Here is a 21387-nt window from a genome sequence, read left to right as displayed (position 1 = left end):
TAGGGTCTCACCCTTTCTTTTGATAACTTCTTTTTATTTCATTCACTTTTAGCTCTTCTTCTCTTGTATTTCAGTGGAGGGGCCTAGCTGATTGATTTGGTGTAATACACAACCTCCTGCCCTAGGGAAGTCAGAGAATTCTTTGTTGTTGAGCTTTTCTAAGAGATATTTCCAGGATGCATTTCAAATCTAAATTTGATTCTGTTAGCAGTCATTTCTGTGTGACAGTTTCATTTACTTCCCATGCTAATCTGTCAGATAACTTGGCATCTCTCACTGCCTGCACATTCACAGAAGTTGTTTGATAGCTTTACATTACATATACTAAAGTAGATTCACCTTAATGCTGACCCTTGCCATTACATTTCAGACTCAATCCAACTGCTTATGGTTTGGGGTCATAGTGCTCTTTTATGAAGTCTATAATCTCTGGAAATAGTTATCATTTAGTGTTTCAGGAACAACTGGGTTAAAAGCTCTCAAATATTTAAAGTAATCGTCTGTTTTTGTGCCACACATGATGCAATTTGTATAAAAACGATGTGCTTATATATTTGTGAGCAGTTTTTCAGAGTTTACTCATTATTCTTACTGTACTGCATTGAAAACAACTTTCAGTGATTTCACAGCACTCCTAAGAATGGCAGATTTGATGTCTGCTCTTCTTCTCATTAAACACTAAATCTCATTAAAACACTAATTATGATAGTTATCAATAAACATGATAGTATTTTTTAAAGGAATCAAATACCAAAAATGGTCAGCCATTTCTTATTGGCCCATTTTCTGTTAATGTGTTATTATGATTATTATAATTATTATTAGTGAGAATGGACGATACTCTTATTTCAGGTTCCAATTCATTCAAAGAGGTAATATTTTTACAATACAGAACTGATTTAAATGAGCTCTGTGGATCAGATCGCTGGTTATCACACATTTTGCAAGCTGAAATGTTCCAACGTAAGGGTGGTATTCTAGTGTATGAGAGGTAGATTGTGTTTTTGCAGTGGAAGTTTCCAGTATTTTCAGTACATAGTGTAGGCCCTAACTGAATGTATAACCCTCTTGTAAAACAGCTGTATAAGTAGTTTTTCCACCAAGAAAGTTGCTGAACAGAATTAAGTTCAGACTGGGGGCATTCTGACATGGGGAGAATTGAGACAAGCACAAGATAAGGTAAATATGCAGGGGGGGAGTGCCAAGCATGGGACAGAATGAATGTGGTAATTCTTGGAAACATTGCCCTCCTATCTCCATAGAAAAGTAAAAACTATACAGAACAAAACAAAACAACAACAAAAAAACCCCAACAGGCTGGGCTGGTAATGTACCTTATATGGAAATATATCATAGCAACAATGTCCTGGAGATTGTGAGCCTGAGGTGCTCAACCACGAAACTAGCACCAGGAAAGCAACACCTGCATCGGGTTTAGGATATATAGCAGAATGAATTTTGCTGACCATTGCACAATTTCTCCCTTGCCAATAAGGGGCATACACCCACAATTGCAATAATGAATAAGCACTGCTGCTATCGCTGCCATCTTTGCCTAACTAGAAATCTTTGACTTTGAGAGTTTCTCACAAATGAAAGCGTGAGAAATGTGCTACATCTCAAGAGATTAGGCTCTCTGTTAGGTTTGATGGGAATTTGAGTTGTTTATACTCTGACTGAAAGAGCAGTTCAGTGGATTGTGTAAATATTTTGTCTTTTCAAAGGCAGAGGACTAAGTCACAGGGGACTCAAATTTCCTGTTACCATGCATTAAGCCAGTAGTTGACCCAGTTCAAAATTCAAACCTCTTCAACCAAAATGAACATCCTGTTGACTATTCCACTGTTTCATTATGCAAAGTGAGGCAGAAGAATCATATTGTAGATTTCTGTTTGGAAAATAAGTTGGCTAAAAAAGCAATCATAAATTTTAGAAAACTTTGCCCTTCATTTCTCTCAGAACTTTAGTGTATCATCACAAAACAGCAATGGAGAGGTGGTAAATATCAATAACTATTTGGTTTCTCATAATTGAGACATTTGGATGTCTTGTAGCTGTTTGCTTAGGATAGAAAACCATTTTGGAACTCTGGCATTTGAGAGGAAGAATCAAGGCATTTTGAGAAAGATCCAGTTATGTCCATCCATCATTTTCTGTTGTCACTATAAGGTACCAATATTTTAGGTGTGGGGGGTTGTGTATTTGCATGTGTCTATCTGCTAGTATTTGCTCCAGATTTCATCTCTGCAAAATGGCAGTGCATGAAAGCATTTCTTGTACCCATTTTAGGTGCACATATCTTAATGATGAATTTAAGCGCAAGGAAATATGGAATTAATCCCCATGTTATGGCCTCCAGTATCACCATCTTGTACTAGTTCTTAATTTACAGAGCTACAGAGGAGAGGCATACGGGAGAATACTAACACTTAGATAAATACATTATGTAGTTGACTACCAGTATATGAGTTCTTCTGTATTCTTTTTCTTACCTACAATTTTAGATCTGCATAAGCAGTAAGCTGTAATGAAGGCTACAGCCATCGCACTGAGCAGTGGGAGATGCTCGCTGAGCATTGTACTATTTTGCATGGACTAGCTTCCTTTTGAAATTTATAAATTATAAAACAAGGGAAAGAGCTGATGAAGGGAGAGACACATTAGACATTAATCACTAGAGTGGAACTTGACAGAAAAAAGCTTTACAAAAACAAAGACATAGAGTTACTTTCAAAAGGTAAAAATACTTTATGACCTGTGATATTCAGCAGATCTAACTAAATTTATAGGACAGACATACAGCTGTTTCACAGAAATGGAAACTTCGATCTGCTAGCTACAGAATACTAGATAATAACAATGTGTAAGATCTTGACACCTAATGAAAGTCATGACATGACCTTCCCAAACTCTCTGTGGTAAGTAGGCAACAAATGCTACTAGAATATGTCCGTAGAGATGTTTAAGATCTAGGCTACAGGTAAAGAAAGCAACATATTTTAAAGGTTTTATGGGCAGAAGTTTAGCTAATCTACATGATAGTCTAAGACTTGATCAGTTTTGAATATTGTATATTCATGCAGAGTGAAAACAGACCTTGTCAGACAACCTGAGGATACCAACAAGATCCATAATAATAACAGAATAATCAACATTTCTTCGAAATGTAAAGAACTATACTAAAAGTGTACTAAAATATTAAAATAAACTTTTCATGTATGCTGCATTTAGATACATTTTCCTGTATTTGCACTATGGAGCGCCTGCCCCAAATAAGCAATGGTAGTTACACTATACAGCTATCTGCTGATCCCTGTAAGTATGCCTGGAAGTATTCTGTATGAAAGTTAAGGGGGCATCCAAAGTTACTGAATGCTTCAGCAGCTGAAATAGAAATGCTGTTCAACTCCCTGGCTGTCCTTCTCTAGACCATGCCTCTAACAAGAACAATAGACTTGCACGCACTGTTGAACTACAATAGGACAGGAAAATGATTAAAGTAATGAAGCATAGTGTAGTATCTCTCTTGTAACATACATTAAATAGGATATGGAATATAAAGGGAAAGGAGATGAATTTTGTACAGCTCACCTTAACTAAGTCGTGTCCTGATGGAAATCAATTTGAATATTAAAAACATATATAAACATTTTCTGAACTTACTTTCAGTGTGTAGTCCAGTCCCAGTTGCACTGTCCAGGGTCTGTTAGTTCTGTGGGTTTACATACATTCCCCTGTTCATCCAACTGACTTTCCATTTGCCTCTTCAAACCATTTAACAGCAAATTCTATAGGCAGTAAGAGTTACATTTTAGTATCTTCACAAACATCTGCCAGGCAGTGCACAATATTCCAGTCTGACAGAAGGCTTTTGAATTTCATGCTATTTTAATGGATTCCACTATATTTTTTTATTAAATTCAGACTATTAAGTACCATCATTTTACCAGCTTCTTGTTTAACTTTGGTTTATAATCCCCCTGAACAGTGAATGCCAGCATGTTTGCTCAAAAATAAATAAATATTTTTCTTTAATAATAATAAAAAAGTATTCATTTATTTTTTCGTTTATGTGGATTTCACATAGTAGCAGTAATGACAATTGGTGAATTTATTATTGTATATTTTCTTGGGAGAATCGATAATGTTAGTGAAAAACTATTCAAGTTTGCCGTTTCAAAATCAAATGTAAGGAGGATGATGCTAATTGAATATAAAAGAAGCTGACGTATTCACACAATATTGTTTTGAAACTAATGTAAGAATTGACATATACATAGCTCTAGAAATTGAAAACATCCTTTCTCTTCAGTTGTGTAATGCTGTTTAACAGAATCTGTTTACACTTTCGTAGGCATCAAATCTGGTAATGTTTCCACATGTTTTTCTTTCTCTCTTATGGGAAATAATAATCGTGCTACTATTTAGGAAACACCTACTACTTTTCAGTTTTGGTTTGTTTATACAGATTTGTACATTGTTTTTGCACCACAGAGTCCAGTGGTTTTGGTTTTTGTAATTATAATTTCTAAAATCATGCTCTGTGCTATGAAAATACTCTTTAAAGGAAGAAAAACGGTTTGCATAGGGCATGGAGCCTTATATACAGCAGAAGGTAAGAGTCATTAAAAAGCATTACAAAACATACACAAGTAAGGGTTTGTTTGTTTTTCTGGAAACAGGTAAGCTATAAAATAAATTGCCAAGGAAGTTTCTATAATTTTTGACCTTATTGCTAGATAAGATCAAGATAAGGAGGAACCTAAGGAGGAACCAAAAGGGTTTTAGCCAAAGGAATCTTTAGGGGCTTCTAACAGTTTGGTTAGCTGCCACTGACCTCAAGGTGCTTGCAGCTTTCAGTGCAGTTTGGCCCTTATTCAGAAGGGTCAAGTAACCTTTCATTTGCAGCTAAAGAAAATCCCATACATAAAGTGTGCAGCACAACTCCCTGAGAGATGCAACAGTATGTGTCATGGTTCATCCCAGCTGCCTAACAGGTGCCTGTGTCAGCGAAGAAGCTATGACCCAAAAAGGGACTCAAATAAAAGACTAAGTAAAATGTGGCTCTGTTACTGAATGAGGTGAGTCTCTTGTGACACAGAATAGAGAAAAGGCTGAGGTACTGAATGCTTTCTTCACCTCAATTTTTCACTTCCCAAGACTGTCCTCTAGGAATAATCTCAATAGCAGTAAAAAGGGAAGATAAAAAAGTGAGCTTCAGTTTTAAACCTCCTCCATATTTCTTTATACCTGGTGATCTTGCACTAGTAAAATGCTGTCTGCTGCAAGCGTTCCTTTATAACTTATTCCTCAAACACAAAAAGCTATTTAGCTGTTATACCTATACACTCTTGCCTCAAGCTATGCAGAATTTTTCTACAATCTTTAGTCATCAAGCGTTAAAGTAGATTTGGAAAACCATACTGAATCATTATGAGCTGATATTGTGAAGAATGTATGGAGATGAACTCGCTGGAGTTTTGCAACCTCAGAATCAGTTCTCATGACAAACATAGATTATGAAAAACTTCTATTTAATACACAGATTTCTAGTGACAGTACTGATTATATAATACAATCTCTCAGGCATGACGTTGTCTAACTGCTTAATACTGAATGCATACAACTCTGTTTTGCTCAAATACTGCACATAGAGGCAGTATGAGTACATGCTGTTGGAGTTGTTTCTGGTTTTGTTCATTTGTTTGTTTTAGATTGTTTTAACTAGAGTTGATTCAGTGGAGACCTATATATGATACAATTGCAAGGTTATTACAGAATCACAGAATTGTAGGGGTTGGAAGGGACCTCCAGAGATCATCGAGTCCAACCCCCTGCCAAAGCAGGCTCCCTACGCCACGTCACACAGGTAGGCGTCCAGGCGGGTCTTAAATATTTCCAGAGAAGGAGACTCCACCACCTCCCTGGGCAGCCTGTTCCAGTGCTCCGTCACCCTCACTGTAAAGAAGTTCTTCCGCACATTTGTGCGGAACTTCCTATGCTGTACTTTCATCCCATTACCCCTAGTCCTATCCCCACGCACTACTGAAAAGAAACCAGCCTCACCACTATGGCTCCCACACCTCAGGTATTTATAAACCTGGGTCAAGTCCTCTCTCAGCCTTCTTTTCTCAAGGCTAAACAGACCCAGTTCCCTAAGTCTCTCCTCATAGGGGAGATGCTCCAGGCCCTTCACCATCTTAGTGGCCATCCGCTGGACTGTTTCCAAGAGACCCCTGTATTTTTGTACTGGGGAGCCCAGAACTGGACACAGTATTCCAGATGAGGCCTCAGCAGGGCAGAGTAGAGGGGGAGGATCACCTCCTTTGACCTGCTGGACACACTCTTTTTAATACACCCCAGTATGCCATTGGCTTTTTTGGCTACAAGAGCACACTGCTGACTCACGGTCAATCTGTCGTTCACCAGGATGCCCAGGTTCCTCTCTGCAGAGCTCCTCTCCAGCAGGTCTTCCCCCAGCCTGTACTGGTGCATGCAATTATTTCTACCCAGGTGCAAGACTCTACACTTGCTTTTGTTAAACCTCATCCGGTTTCTTACTGCCCAGCTCTCCAGCCTGTCCAGGTCTCGCTGAATGGCAGCACAGCCTTCAGGCGTGTCAGCCAATCCTACCAACTTCGCGTCATCAGCAAACTTGCTGAGGATGGTCACTATCCCCTCGTCAAGGTCATTGATGAAGATGTTGAACAAGACCGGACTGAGCACAGACCCCTGGGGGATGCCGCTCGTTACAGGCCCTCAGCCAGACACTGCACCGCCAACGACAACACTCTGCACTCTGCCAGTCAGCCAGTTCTCGACCCACTTCACTGTCCAATCACCTATCCCATACTTCCTCAGCTTTGGTATAAGTATGTCATGGGAGACTGTATCAAAAGCCTTACTGAAATCAAGGTAGACTACATCTACTGCCCTCCCCCTGTCCACCCAGCTAGTGACATCTTCATAAAAGGCCACCAGGTTGGTCGAGCACGACCTCCCCTTGGTGAACCCATGCTGGGTACTCCTGATAACCTCCTTATCACCCAGTTGTCTGGAGATGGCATCCAGCACAAGCTTTTCCATCACCTTCCCTGGGACAGAGGTGAGGCTGACTGGCCTATAGTTACCTGGGTCTTCCTTCTTACCCTTTTTGAAGACTGAAGAGACATTGGCCGTTCTCCAGTCTTCAGGCACCTCCCCAGTTCTCCAAGACCTCTCAAAGATTACAGAGAGCGGCTCAGCAACGACCTCCGCCAGCTCTCTCAGCACCCGTGAATGCACCCCATCAGGTCCCATGGATTTATGGACCTTAATGTTTCCTAGGCAGGAAACATTATTGACTATTGCTAGCTGAATTGAGACAACAGGAAGAAGAGGATAGCAAAATAATGTCTGCAGAGGTTGAAAAAAATAACTATTTTACCAGTTGATGAAACTTAAAGTAGATCACCACTGCAGCCTGCAGCTGGCCTGTTATTTGAACTCTTTGAAAGCCTCCAGATTCTTCACATTGATCAAACTGAATAAATGCTAGCAGTTAGAATCAGTCTGACTACCTTGTGTTCTCAGTCACCGATTCAAATTTCAGTGAATTTTGATAGCTGTGATACTCAATATGTTATGTTGGTTTTTCTTTAACTGACTCTATACTTCTTCAGACTAATACTGTGGTTCTACTGGTTGAATGTAAGGAGCATCGGATTTTGAAAATTTCAAAGCTGTGACGAGGGTATAGGATTCTGAACTCCAAAGACACAACCTGGATATTTTTCTTTGACATCAGAGTGAGAGAATGGCTCCAGTGAATGTCAGATTCCCTTTATTTCTTCCATTTGCTAATAATACAAAAATCTTCATTTGAAGTTTGGATTATATGATATTATTTTTAATTGCATATTAGCTCATTCTAGTATTATGAGGATGCCAAGCTCTCTTAAAATACTGTCGTCTACTGTGATTCAGGCTACAGAATTACTTGTTGATTATTCACAAGTATTAGGAAAAGCGTCTAAGGGGTATATTCAGTGTTTTTCTATTTAGATAGAATCATAGTCTTGATTTTCTGAACTGTGGAGAGAACAAGCAGCTCAAAGAATGTGTCCAATAGGCTGTTGAAGAAATACTTTACTTTTCTAATTTTCAGTTACATGCTTTGTAACTTAGAGAAATGTGAGAAACTTTAAGCAGATATATTCGGTATTGGCTGCCAGAGAGTTTGGCAAATATATTTAATTTTTCTAACCTGCTCCATAATTACTGTGAACATTTACAGGAGAAACTGAGGCAAATTTCCTATAAAGCAAGATAAAGAGCATCATATGAAATATTTATTTCAGAATTTTGCGCCTCAATTAAAGTTGTCAATACTGCAAGAGTTCTACTCTTTGTAAAATAATTATTTAATCCTGAGAATAGGCTAACAGCAAGAAAAGCCTATGTTTTCTCTCCACAAGTAGCAGTCTGGCATACAAATAGACTTCTCTATTCTATGGCGATAGTCCTTAGGATGTGCAGAAATCATTGCATAAGTGTATGACTCTAGCTATTGCAGTCATAGCAAATTAGAACAATCTTCAAGAATTAAGTACTATTATAGGTATTTTCCTATAATAATAGGATAAATTGATGACAAATGTGCATCATAACTCTACCCACAGAAAAGGCATTTAGTTTTTACCTTGTAAGACAGAACTCCCAAAGATTCCCATAGTTGACCTGATGTCTGATGATAGAGAATACTGCTAGAAGGTCAAAGAAAGCTATGCCAACATTCCACAACTCTTAAAATATCATTAAACCAGATGTAATCAAACTTAGATAGCAAAATTGCGCTGAATTTTTTCTTTTTTGGAAATTAATCTTTAATAGCTTTGTTTTGAATTTCATATAACCTCTTAGACTTCTGGATTTATGGAAAAATTTCATCACTCTTACCTGATCAAGCAAAGTTTTAAATATATGGTACATTTCATTGCAAAAATAAGTGTGAAGGTAAATCCCTCCCCACTGTAAGGATAGAGCAAGTCCGAGAGTGCCTCCTTAGACTGAATGTTTACAAGTCTATGGGGCCAGATGGCGTGCATCCCAGGGTCCTGAAGGAGCTGGCTAAGGTGGTTGCTGAGCTGCTCTCCATCATATTTGAGAAGTCCTGGCTGTCAGGTGACGTCCCGGACGATAGGAGGAAGGGTCACGTCACTCCCATTTACAAGAAGGGGAGCAGGGAGGACCCTGGGAACTACAGGCCGGTGAGTCTCACCTCCATGCCTGGGAAGAGTATGGAACAAATCCTCCTGTACAACATGCTCGATCACATAAAGAACGACCATGTGATCCGAGACAGCCAGCACGGCTTCACCAGGGGAATGTCATGCTTAACTAATCTTGTGGCCTTCTATGATGGAGTGACGGCATTAGTGGATGAAGGGAAGGCGACCGATGTCGTTTACCTGGACCTGAGCAAGACCTTTGACATGGTATACCCATCACATCCTCATCTCCAAATTGGAGGGAAGTGGATTTGATGGGTGGACAACTCGATGGATAAGCAATTGGTTGAAAGGCCGCAGACAGATGGTGGTGGTCAATGGCTCTATGTCCAGGTGGAGGCTGGTAACGAGCGGTGTCCCTCAAGGGTCTGTCTTGGGACCGGTGCTCTTTAACATCTTTATTAATGACATCAGTGAGGGAATGGAGTGCACCCTCAGCAAGTTTGCTAACAACACCAATCTGAGTGGTGCGGTCAGTATGGTGGAGGGAACAGATGCCATTAAGAGGAACCTTGACAGGCTGCAAAGCTGGGCTCGGGTGAACCTAGTGAGGTTCAACATGGCAAAGTGGAGGGTTTTGCACTTGGGCCGGAAGAACCCCAGGCACCTGTACAGGCTGGGAGGAGTTGTCCTTGAGAGCAGCTCGGCAGAGAAGGACCTGGGGGTCCTGATGGACGAAAGACTCAACATGAGCCAGCAGTGCACTCTGGCAGCCCGGAAAGCAAATGGGATCCTGGGCTCCATCAGGAGAGGGGTGGTCAGCAGGGATAGGGAGGTGATTGTCCCTCTCTACTCTGCTCTTGTGAGGCCCCATCTGGAGTACTGTGTCCAGGTGTGGAGCCCTCAGTACAAAAAAGACATGGAGATTTTGGAAAGGATGCAGAGGAGGGCCACAAAGATGATCAGGGGGCTGGAGCACCTCCCCTATGAGGACAGGCTGAGGGAGTTGGGTTTGTTCAGCCTGGAGAAGAGAAGGTTGCGGGGTGACCTCATTGCAGCCTTTCAATACCTGAAGGGAACTTACTCCCAGGAGGGGAGTAAACTCTTTGAAAGGGCTGACAATAGCAGGACTAAGGGAAATGGTTTTAAGTTAAAAGAGGGAAGATTTAGGTTGGATGTTAGGGGGAAGTTCTTCACTAGGAGAGTGGTTAGGCCCTGGAACAGGCTGCCCAGGGAGACTGTGGATGCCCCGTCCCTGGAGGTGTTCAAGACCAGGTTGGACAGGGCCCTGGGCAACCTGATCTATTAAAGGTGTATGTTTGGTGGCCCTGCTAGGCAGGGGGGTTGGAACTACATGATCCTTGAGGTCCCTTCCAACCTGGGTCATTCTGTGATTTTGTTGTTTGGAAAAAAAGATAAACTGCAACATCTTGTTTTTAATCTTAGCATTTGTGAAAGACATAGGATAATGATAAAAATATTGCATCATTTACATCACTGTGCAGTCTACTAAGGCTCTACTGAGACTTAATCTACATGTAACATCTTTGAAGCATGTGAAGGCTGTAATAAGAGAGAGTCAATGAGCCTCATGTAGCTTTTATAAAACATGACATAAGGCAATATAATTAAAACTAAACTTATTTCCTGTGGTGAAATTAACTTACAGAAATGAAGGTGTTTATTTATTAAATAGGATCTCTGGAGCTCTAGCCTGATTCTTACCCCTCCTGGGAAGGTTTTGATTGTTGGCTTCCTTTCTCTTGCCTGCTTGCTGAGTAATTTAAAACTGATATCTTCCTTTGGGAAACAAAATTTGATTGGAGAACCGCCTGCATCACTACCTAAACAAATTACTGATGTTTTACTCACTTTTCTTTCCTTATTCTTCCCCCCAACAATTAGAAAAAAAGAACACAGAAGTATTAAAAATGTAGTTGTACAAAGCACATTACTGTTTTTCAGGTACAAGGAGGACCTTTTCTTACAGAAGAGGCAAAAGCTTATATATTTATTTTTCTATCAAGTAGCAAATAAGATAGTAGGAGGTCATCTTATATTTTCTTTGGACCTTTTTTTTTTTCTTTTTTTTATGTACCATGGTCAAGTTTAGATACTCATGATTGGTCCTTTAGAATGTAAAACAGCTGACTGCTGCTGATTTATGTTAAAGAACATATAATTTTTGAAAGCATTCAGCAGTCAAATAAATTCAGAGTTGTTAAACAGGTTAGTTTAAAATCATTAGTGGTGTCTTTACAACAATATATTTAAACACAATGCAATATAGTAGAGTTTTGCTTGCTTTCTTAAGAAAAACAAGTGGCTAAAAGAATGATTATGGCCAAAACACTTGGGTAACTACAGGCCGGTGAGTCTCACCTCCGTGCCTAGGAAGATAATGGAACAGATCCTCCTGGACAACATGCTTGATCACATAAAGAATGAGCACATGACCCTAGACAGCCAGCACGGCTTCACCAGGGGAAGGTCATGCTTAACTAATCTTGTGGCCTTCTATGATGGAGTGACAGCGTTGGTGGATGAAGGGAAGGCGACCGATGTCATTTACCTGGACCTGAGTAAGGCCTTTGACATGGTCCCCCATCACATCCTCATCTCCAAATTGGAGGGAAGTGGATTTGATGGGTGGACAACTAGATGGATAAGCAATTGGTTGAAAGGCCGCAGACAGAGGGTGGTGGTCAATGGCTCTATGTCCAGGTGGAGGCTGGTAACGAGCGGTGTCCCTCAAGGGTCTGTCTTGGGACTGGTGCTCTTTAACATCTTTATTAATGACATCAGTGAGGGAATGGAGTGCACCCTCAGCAAGTTTGCTGACAACACCAATCTGAGTGGTGCAGTTGATACGGTGGAGGGAACGGATGCCATTCAGAGGAACCTTGACAGGCTGCAAAGCTGGGCTCGGGTGAACCTAGTGAGGTTCAACATGGCAAAGTGGAAGGTTTTGCACTTGGGCCGGAAGAACCCAAGGCACCTGTACAGGCTGGGAGGAGTTGTCCTTGAGAGCAGCTTGGCAGAGAAAGACGTAGGGATCCTGATAGACAAGAAACTTAACATGAGCCAGCAGTGCACTCTGGCAGCCCGGAAAGCAAATGGGATCCTGGGCTCCATCAGGAGAGGGGTGGTCAGCAGGGATAGGGAGGTGATTGTCCCTCTCTACTCTGCTCTTGTGAGGCCCCGTCTGGAGTACTGTGTCCAGGTGTGGAGCCCTCAGTACAAAAAAGACATGGAGATTTTGGAAAGGATGCAGAGGAGGGCCACAAAGATGATCAGGGGGCTGGAGCACCTCCCCTATGAGGACAGGCTGAGGGAGTTGGGTTTGTTCAGCCTGGAGAAGAGAAGGTTGCGGGGTGACCTCATTGCAGCCTTTCAATACCTGAAGGGAACTTACTCCCAGGAGGAGAGTAAACTCTTCGAAAGGGCTAACAATAGCAGGACTAGGGGAAATGGTTTTAAGTTAAAAGAGGGAAGATTTAGGTTGGATGTTAGGGGGAAGTTCTTCACTAGGAGAGTGGTTAGGCCCTGGAACAGGCTGCCCAGGGAGACTGTGGATGCCCCATCCCTGGAGGTGTTCAAGACCAGGTGTGAAAGACAGAACTGGTTTTCTTTTATTGTCTCAAAGCTTGCTTCGTGAGGCCTTTCTGATGATAAGACTCTGACTGGTGACTGCTAACTATCTAGGAGGGTGAATGGTGGGTGTTGTTGTGCCACAGTAACTCTGCTTATGATTGCAAAGATAAGCAGAAGCAGGACGAGCAGTCTTCTTCAGGGGTGCTGCTCCAATGAGCTGACCACTGCAGAAGGCGATAATGCTTGTGTCTGGCAACAGAGCCCCCCCCCTCCTTGCTGGCTTATCTGTTGGGCCAGGTATGTCACACCAAACTAAGGAGAAAAACAACCTCACAGAAATGGAGGATAAAAGGCCCTCGCTAAACTGGGGACTTTGGAGACAAACTCCCAAAGACACCTTTGACGGAGAATTCCCTGAGGGGAAAACCTGGTCGGAAGAACCCCTGGGACCGGCTTGCTGTGGAGCTCCCTGGCTGTCTCCCATCCCCCGCGGTGATCATACGAGTTCCTGAGATCAACGGACCTACTGTGTACCTTGCTGGACCCACAGTGGTGACTATATCTCTTTTGCTATCTGCAAAGACTCCTTGCTTATATTTCCTACTTTCCCTATCGCCTACCTTCCCTTCCCCGTCTCCCTAAAAAAACACCTAGGTCTTTAATAAACTGGTTGGACCAACATTTGAACCGTTGCTTCTTAATCTCACGCCGGGTATATACACAAAAGAACCTTGCCTCCCTCCTGTAAATTGGAGCGAGACACCAGGTTGGACAGGGCCCTGGGCAACCTGATCTAGTAAAGGTGTATGTTTGGTGGCCCTGCTAGGCAGGGGGGTTTGAACTACACGATCCTTGAGGTCCCTTCCAACCCGGGTCATTCTGTGATTCTGTGATTCTGTGAAAACCAAGAAAGCAACCGTTCTTTTTTTTCTTTGTCAACTCTTGTTTCTGATAAATATTCTGCAAATAGAAGTTTTCCTTTAATGTGAAAGAACAGTGTTATGGAAATAAACAAATATTCAAGTTCAACTGAATGAGTGTAAGCGTGTATTCTATATGGATCCAAACTACACAGTTCAGATTTCTGCAGTAATGCAGGTGGAAGAATAGTTAATCTTTTCATAATAATTTTATGAAGCATATTTTCATAATACTGCAGGCATAGGCAGAAAGTAGAACTATGTCGACTTGATGGTGCTTACCAAGATTAGTAACTTTTGACTGGCTTTGAAGACTTATTAAAAACACTGTCTGTATTAGATTTATTTGTTTTTAATCATCCTGCTTTTCTTGTTTGTTGTAGTACTGAGAACAGTTAAGAATACTTACTGGAAATGATGTGCTATTAATGTTTCTTATTCCAGCAGGAAAGAGTAGAGTAAAGATCAGATTAATTACTTAACAGGAGTCTAATATACTGCTTCCAAATAGATAGATTATTTCAAAAAAGGTGAAGTTTTTTTGTCATTTGGTTTTACTTTGTCTTGATTGTTATAGCAACCATCAAGAGGAACCAAAATAACAGTAGAAGTTTTCCCAGTAGGAATTAAAGGGCCTCCTTAACCTTCCACAGGCACAGAGTACTGGTGGTGTTTTTTGTGTTCTTTGCTTTTTTTTCCCCCAATGGACCATGTGATATTTTATTTTATTACTCTGTTATTCTTTTTTTTCCCCTAACTTTGCAGAATAACAGAAGAAATAGACACAAAAAGAATTCTTAAATAAAAGTCTTCTTGGAAAAGTATTACTTGTATGTAAAAGTGTTAAAGAATAAACATATTATGTTTAGTAAGAACTATTGTTGATTCCAGAGCAATTCTTAACATCTTATACCTTTAATATCTTCGTTTTAGGTTTATTTCTCATGTCTTGGTGTAACATGAATTCTCCTTGGACTCCTAACTCCCTTACTGTGCACTTTTCAACTTCTGCAAATATTTAATTGCTAGAGATGTTAATTTTTCTCCTTATGAAATATGCCATTGATGGTTTTATAAAGTGTGTTCCCTCATTTTAAAATGATTAGTCCTAAGAAAGATAATTGAATAAAGTTAAATTCATTAAGGAGGTAGACACCATGGAAGGAGAAGAGGTACTTAAAATAAAGGACAATAATTGTTGACAAAAATGCTGTAAGCAGTCTTTGTATCAACTCAAGACGGAAATTGAAACAAAGTTCCTGATTATTAGAACTACAAGGTTCTGGAATGGCTTCTTAATCAAAACAAAAACATAATGACTCTTAGGAAGGTATCCAGTTGCCTTATGGAAAGGATTACATTATGAAGGACTTGTCATAGGCAGGGAATGGACAAAAAATGGACAAAAGGAAGGAAGGGGGGAAAAAAGCCTTATTTCCTTCCAGGAAAAATTGAAGTTCAGGTTAAATTACATATTCACGTTTTTACAATTGTAAAAGCACTTTTCATCAATATTTTCTGAAGGATTTGTATTGGATTTAGGTCCAGAAGGTTTTCTGCAGATACTGTTTCCAAAAGCTGTTGTTTTAGTGATTCCCTCTCCATCCCCCACCCCCACAGTGTGTTATAAATGGCTTGTTTTCTTTACAGATTTCTCCTCATTTCACTTTATCTGAGGACACATCTGCAGATTAACATATTCCTACTGGGTCCAACCCCAGTTAGCTTAGGCCTTTGTAAACTCTTCTTGCTTTTGTTGTTGAGGACTACAGTTCTGAGTACTTTATATTTAGAACTAAAGATTTATAAACTGTGCAGTGTTCATTCACCAGTCTGACATAAACACACAGCATGCTCCCTTCTCTCCTGTAGACAAATAACCTTTAGGGTACAGCACTTCACTTTCAAGCATGTCTTAGTAATTTATTGCCTTTAACAGATACACTTGAAGATGGATTTTCCTAACTCCTCAGTGATATTTGATTTCATTGGTAAACAGAACAAATAATGACTTGCATCAATACACACTAAAATGTTTTTATTTATTTATTTTTTTAAATAGAATTTTCCCCTAGAAGAGGAGTGGGAATAAACCTTTGTTTCTGCGGCGTGACTTTTTGCATTTTTGTTCTTACCAAAGTTAATTTTATGAATGCTACAGACACTGCAGAAATATTGTAACATAAAATTTAAATTAAAGGAAAGCAGAAAATTAGAGTAAAAGGATGGAAGGAAAACAAGAATGGAAGGGCTTTCAGAAGTTCACGTGACCTGGCTTTGCTGCTGTTGCAATTGTGATAATTCTATGGACAGTTAAAGGGATGCAAGTGTGAGCAAATTAAAGAGAATTAACTTGTAATTTTAGCTCAAACTAAATATCTTTGCAAATACCATCTTGTATGAATATCCATTATGTTTGGAATCCCTTGAAACAGGTTAGCTACAGGAAGGTGGACCATAGTCTTCATTAAGTCTAGTCTTCTGAAATACAGTAGTTCTGTAGCTACACTGATCTAACTCCTCTCCCCTCCACCCCTTCAAAGACAGATCTCTATCTTAAAATGCACATTATTTTCCATTCTAACTTTTATTTGTCTACAAATTCTTGAGGTTCTTATTTGCACCTTCTAATGACCTCCTGGAGGAGTCATCATTTAATTTGAAAATCAGGTGGCTGTAATGTCAGGTTTATGAGCTAGTTGTAAGTGGCTTTGGCCATGCACAGCTGCTCTGCAATTATACTCTAGTTTCTATGATGCTGTTTACTAAAGTATGTTATTTCTCATGCAAATGTACTTATTCACAACTTTCAGATGGATCACAAAACATTTTTAATATAAGAAGTTTGTGCCAGAGCTGCTTGTTTATTTTCTATTTGCTTTTTTCTTCCCCCCCCCACCCAGATTCTGTGCACTGAGAGATAATTACTACAACTTTTGTACAGAGAAAATAAACAGACCTAATGGAGTAGCTCACAAGAAGAATAAAGAACAGGAGGACACTCCTAATTGACACTGGATTAAAAAATTTGTTTCTTACATATTCTGTAGATTTTTTATTTTTTCCAACTAAGTATTTCCTCTGAAATGCTTCTGGTGATAGTAATCAATCTAGTTACTGGTCATAGAATCAAAGAATCATTAAGGATGGAAAAGGCCACTAAGATAATCTAGCTCATTACCTTTTTAATGCAATAGAAAGCAGATAAAGATGGCAGAGCAGCAAAGTGTTAAGCTACAGCACATGAAGGTATGTATAAATGTGATAGCAGTCGGTACTGAAATGAGAGAAATTGCTTACCTCTAGAAGGACTGTGAGAGCCACAGATTGGGCACCAACCTCCAGATGAAAAAGCTTTCTACTCCACTACCAACCCTTAACTGAGTTCTTGGAAGGGGCAGGTCCTGGCTCCACCCCTTCCATTCACTCAAGCACATTGCTTGCACCTGAGCTCCCCTGGGTTGGACCTGCCTTCCTACCAGATGGAATCACTAGTTCAAGACACTACTTTTTAGCATTTCCATTATGCTGAGCCCATTCACAGCATTAAACAATGTTTGTGCAGATTAAAGATAGTCCCTTTCCATTATGGTGATCCAGTACATCACAACACTTGTATGATTGCACACTGATATGTGAAGTCCTTAATTGTTTGTGGGCCAGCCCTCAGTGGTTCTCCTGGAGGCACGTGCTTAAAGCAGGGAAGGTTCAGCTCATATTCCATCGGTCCCACATAGTCCACCACGGGGTGTCACACTAATCTTACAGTGACACTGGAACATCTTGATATCATATTACTTCTCCCTGTAATCCCGTGGACTCAAGGAGTTTCTCAGAGGGTAGTATATGTTTCAGAGATACCAGAAGGGGTACGTCCACTCTCCATGACAAGATACAAGCAGTGATCCTGTCCTGGGTTCACACTTAGGTTTGCACTGGGATATGTCCCAGCTGTCTGTACTACACCCTTCCGCCCAATACCTGAGGCAGCCTAACGATATAGGTTACCAAAGGAGGAGTCCTGGTTTGCCACAGGGACATGATTAAGGTCCCCTTAGCAATGAAAACCAGAGTGTTGACCACAATGTCTGCAGGCCACATACCTATTACCAGGGGAACATTACCAACCTCCCAGCCTCCAATAATCTCCCCTCAAGGTGCAAGTAGGACCAAACTGGTCCTACTTGCAACTTTCAAGGCCATTTTATTTTCTATGGGTACTTGATTCTGGGTTCTCAGGGGCAGGGAGCAGAAGATTATTTTCATTGTCAATTTGGAATCTAACACAATAATTGGTGTCCATAATTTGTATCCTAAGCAGCGACACCAATGTCATCTGTAGCATCTTCAGAACATTGAGTCTGCCAACTCTAGGCCTTTCGTTCAGGTCCTGCAGTATTTCATATAGTCTCTTTGTCCATCCCTGCAGGGACTGAAAGCCTGTCTCCAAAGCAGCCTTTGGAATGCCGTAATAATATTCGATAAGGCTGACCCCTGTTGGATTATATGGCAGGTGGAATCACCACTCAGTGTTGTTTTCTTCTGCCAGTCACTGTACCAGTGAAATGAGTCCCTTGGTTGCTCTCACTGACTCAAGGTGTCCAGTAGGCTGCCATCAACTTTGAGAGTGCCTTGATGGTATACGTTTTGTTTGCTCTTGGCTCTGGGTAGGTCTGTGTTAGTCCACTTGCTGTATAGATATAAATCAGGGCATATCTCACACCATCAGACAAAGGGAGGTGGGCCAATGTAACTGACCTTCCATCACTGGAGAGAACTGTGTTCTCTAGCAAGATGGGATATTGTATCAAGGAATGATCTCAGCCTCACCTTGGAGCAAGCATCACAGTCTCAGCATGCCTGGATGATATGAGATAGTTGCATTGGCAGCCCCCATTGTCTTTTGTCTAGCATGCCACAGCTTTTGATATAGCCAGTGGGCAATTGTATGGGAAATTGGTAATCACAGCCTGAACCTCTGATTAATCAGCTGAGGCAACATTTCACATTATCACCAGCCTGGACACCTTCCGGCATAGCCTGCTTTGCAGGGAAGCTGAACTCAGTGTTCTCTCAAGGCCCCTTCTAACCACTACAGTTCTATGATTCCAGTCACTTAGGTGCACTGTGTGCCCCTGAGCAACTTTAGGTTGGCCCTGCCTTCCTACCAGGTGTTCAAACTGTAATGTAGCATTTCCACGACTGCTCTCATTGAAGATATTTGTATACATTTGATTCTTCAAATAAGTCAAATGCTAAGAATAAAATATATCTGTACAGCAGATAGTATTGTGCAAATAATGATTGTTCCAAACAGAAAGGAGTGGCACACATAGTCTTTATTATTTAATGAAGTCTTGTGCCATCACAAGTAACAATATTTATTTGTTTCTGAGCATTGATCAGGCTTCAGACTGTGTTTTCAGTTTTGTACATAGAACTCAGAGCCTGCCTTACTAAGAAACTGTACTGCATAGTCCAGTAATCCATAATGTTACAAGTGTTCTGGAAATGAAAATCAATCATTGACAGTACATTCTAAAAATATATAGTCTTCTTTTGACTTTGATTTTTTATTGCATCCTCAATCTCAGTCTTCTGAAGAAAAGCTTTCTTTCAAGAAATGAAACCACGTTAGCTGAATAATGAATATCTTATGTTAACTCAAGACTGCATTTTTTAATAACACACAACCACGTACTTCTCTATGTGCTCCTTCACTCAATTTGTTGTGTGCCTCTCTTTTCTTAAGAAAAAAGACCTGTATTTAACAGGCATGTTGACACTTTCTATATTCCACTTTCTTTAGATTTTATTAGATGTTTTATCCATGACAAATTATTCCATTTTATCTAGTTTTAATTAATAGTTGTGTTTCCTCCAGGCAAGAGATATTCATGAAAATAATAAAAATATAGAATCATATAATCATAGAATTACAAGATTGGAAAGGACCTACAGAATCTAGTCCAGCCGTCCTCCCATTTCTGTAGCTACAACAAACCACTAAACCATATCTCATAGCTGATATGTATTTATCTTACAATAAAATTAAAAGAAAATTGCTTCTATCATACTGTTATAAGCAACTTTGTTTTAATGCCTACTGAGAAAACATGGCACTGAAGTAAGCTGTAACCACTTCAGAAAGACCTTGAGACCGTTTAGCTTCATGTCGGTGAGGCAGGATTTGTGTTGGAATGTGGTGGATGGCTAATTGTTAAAATTCATCTTCCCAGATTGGTCCCCTGACTTTCTGCTGTAATTGAAAAAGAAAAGTGAAAATGTATGCCTTCCTCAGTATCAAATACTTTAACAAAACCTGCTCCTACTGTCTCTCCAAATTGCTAAAAGCCTCACCTGTCACAGCTTTGCACTTTCTTGGACAAATTATGTAATGACATTTCATATGCAGTGTAAAAAACTAGGTCAGAAAATGCATTTTGTGTGTGATCAATGACAAACAGGAGTATTAGATGTGAAAGAGGAGGGACTGGAGCATGGTGGTGCTGCCTAATTTTGTGTCTACCACAGGACAGAGAAGGTACAGGACAGTGTAGCATTTTTACTATGTCTTTATTTATTTCACTTTTGCTCTTGGCCAGTTTAGAAGACTGCTGAGAATTATTCTGCAAAATGAAATTAGCAGTTCTGAGAGTGGCTAGTTTCTGTGAAAATATCCTTGCTGGTTCTCCTGTGGAGTAGCTTCAGTAGCTTGCCTTCCTAACTGTTCTTAGCAGCATGAATCGTGATTTTACCATGTGGAAGCAGACTGTCACAGCAGGGACAATACAATGTGCATGTATAGCTGCAAAAAAGCTGAAGGAGTCCCAAATCACTGCAGTCTCTGCAGGGTCCACCTTTATGCTTCAGTAATTTTTCTATCCATTAAGATAACTGCATCGACGTAATGGAGATTTTATACACCGATTTGTAAAGGAAAATCTAAGTTCAGGGGAGAAAAAATGAACAGTGTGGAAGAAGTGAAAAACAGGAAGTTAGGATGCATAAAACTGAGACCTCATCTACGTGATCTGCATGACATACACATTGTAATTAGAATCACAAAATAAGATATATAGATTGTTATGGAAAGTCATTGTAGAAAAGCAAGGCTCCACAAGTTTTGCTCAAATATGTTTTGTGTTTAAGTTAATTTAGATCTATACCAGATAATCAAAAACTAAGTCAAATGAAAAATGTGGAAAGGATTTTCATAGTGATAGTTAGGATTTTTCTGGAAGCATTAAATAAGAACAGTGTGATGCTCTTTTTTGTTTTAAAATGTGGAACCAGGTTTTATTAACAGCCATACTTATTTTTCAGAATGGCTACTAATTCCATTCCTCAATAGGCAGGTATTTGCATTTAATTAAATCAGAACCAAAAAGGAAGCAACACAAGCTACCGTGCTTTCTTCCATTGTCATAATAAAATATCTTATTGGAAGTAATAGGAGATAATAGTGAGCAGGAGTCTTATTTACTTATTTCTTTTCTTCCATTTACTAATTTATTAACTTTCATGAATAGAACAGGTTTGGAGAAGGAAGAAATGGAATTAGAGAAGTAACCATTTAATATGGTATTGGGGAGAGCTGTGTGTTGAAATCATATGAAAATGCTATTTCTATGAACTAGTCTGAACTGTACTGTAAAGGACAT

Source organism: Coturnix japonica, chromosome 4 (genome assembly GCF_001577835.2).
Source record: "Coturnix japonica isolate 7356 chromosome 4, Coturnix japonica 2.1, whole genome shotgun sequence".
In the NCBI taxonomy this organism is placed as follows: Eukaryota; Metazoa; Chordata; class Aves; order Galliformes; family Phasianidae; genus Coturnix; species Coturnix japonica.
This window is presented reverse-complemented; position numbering follows the sequence as displayed.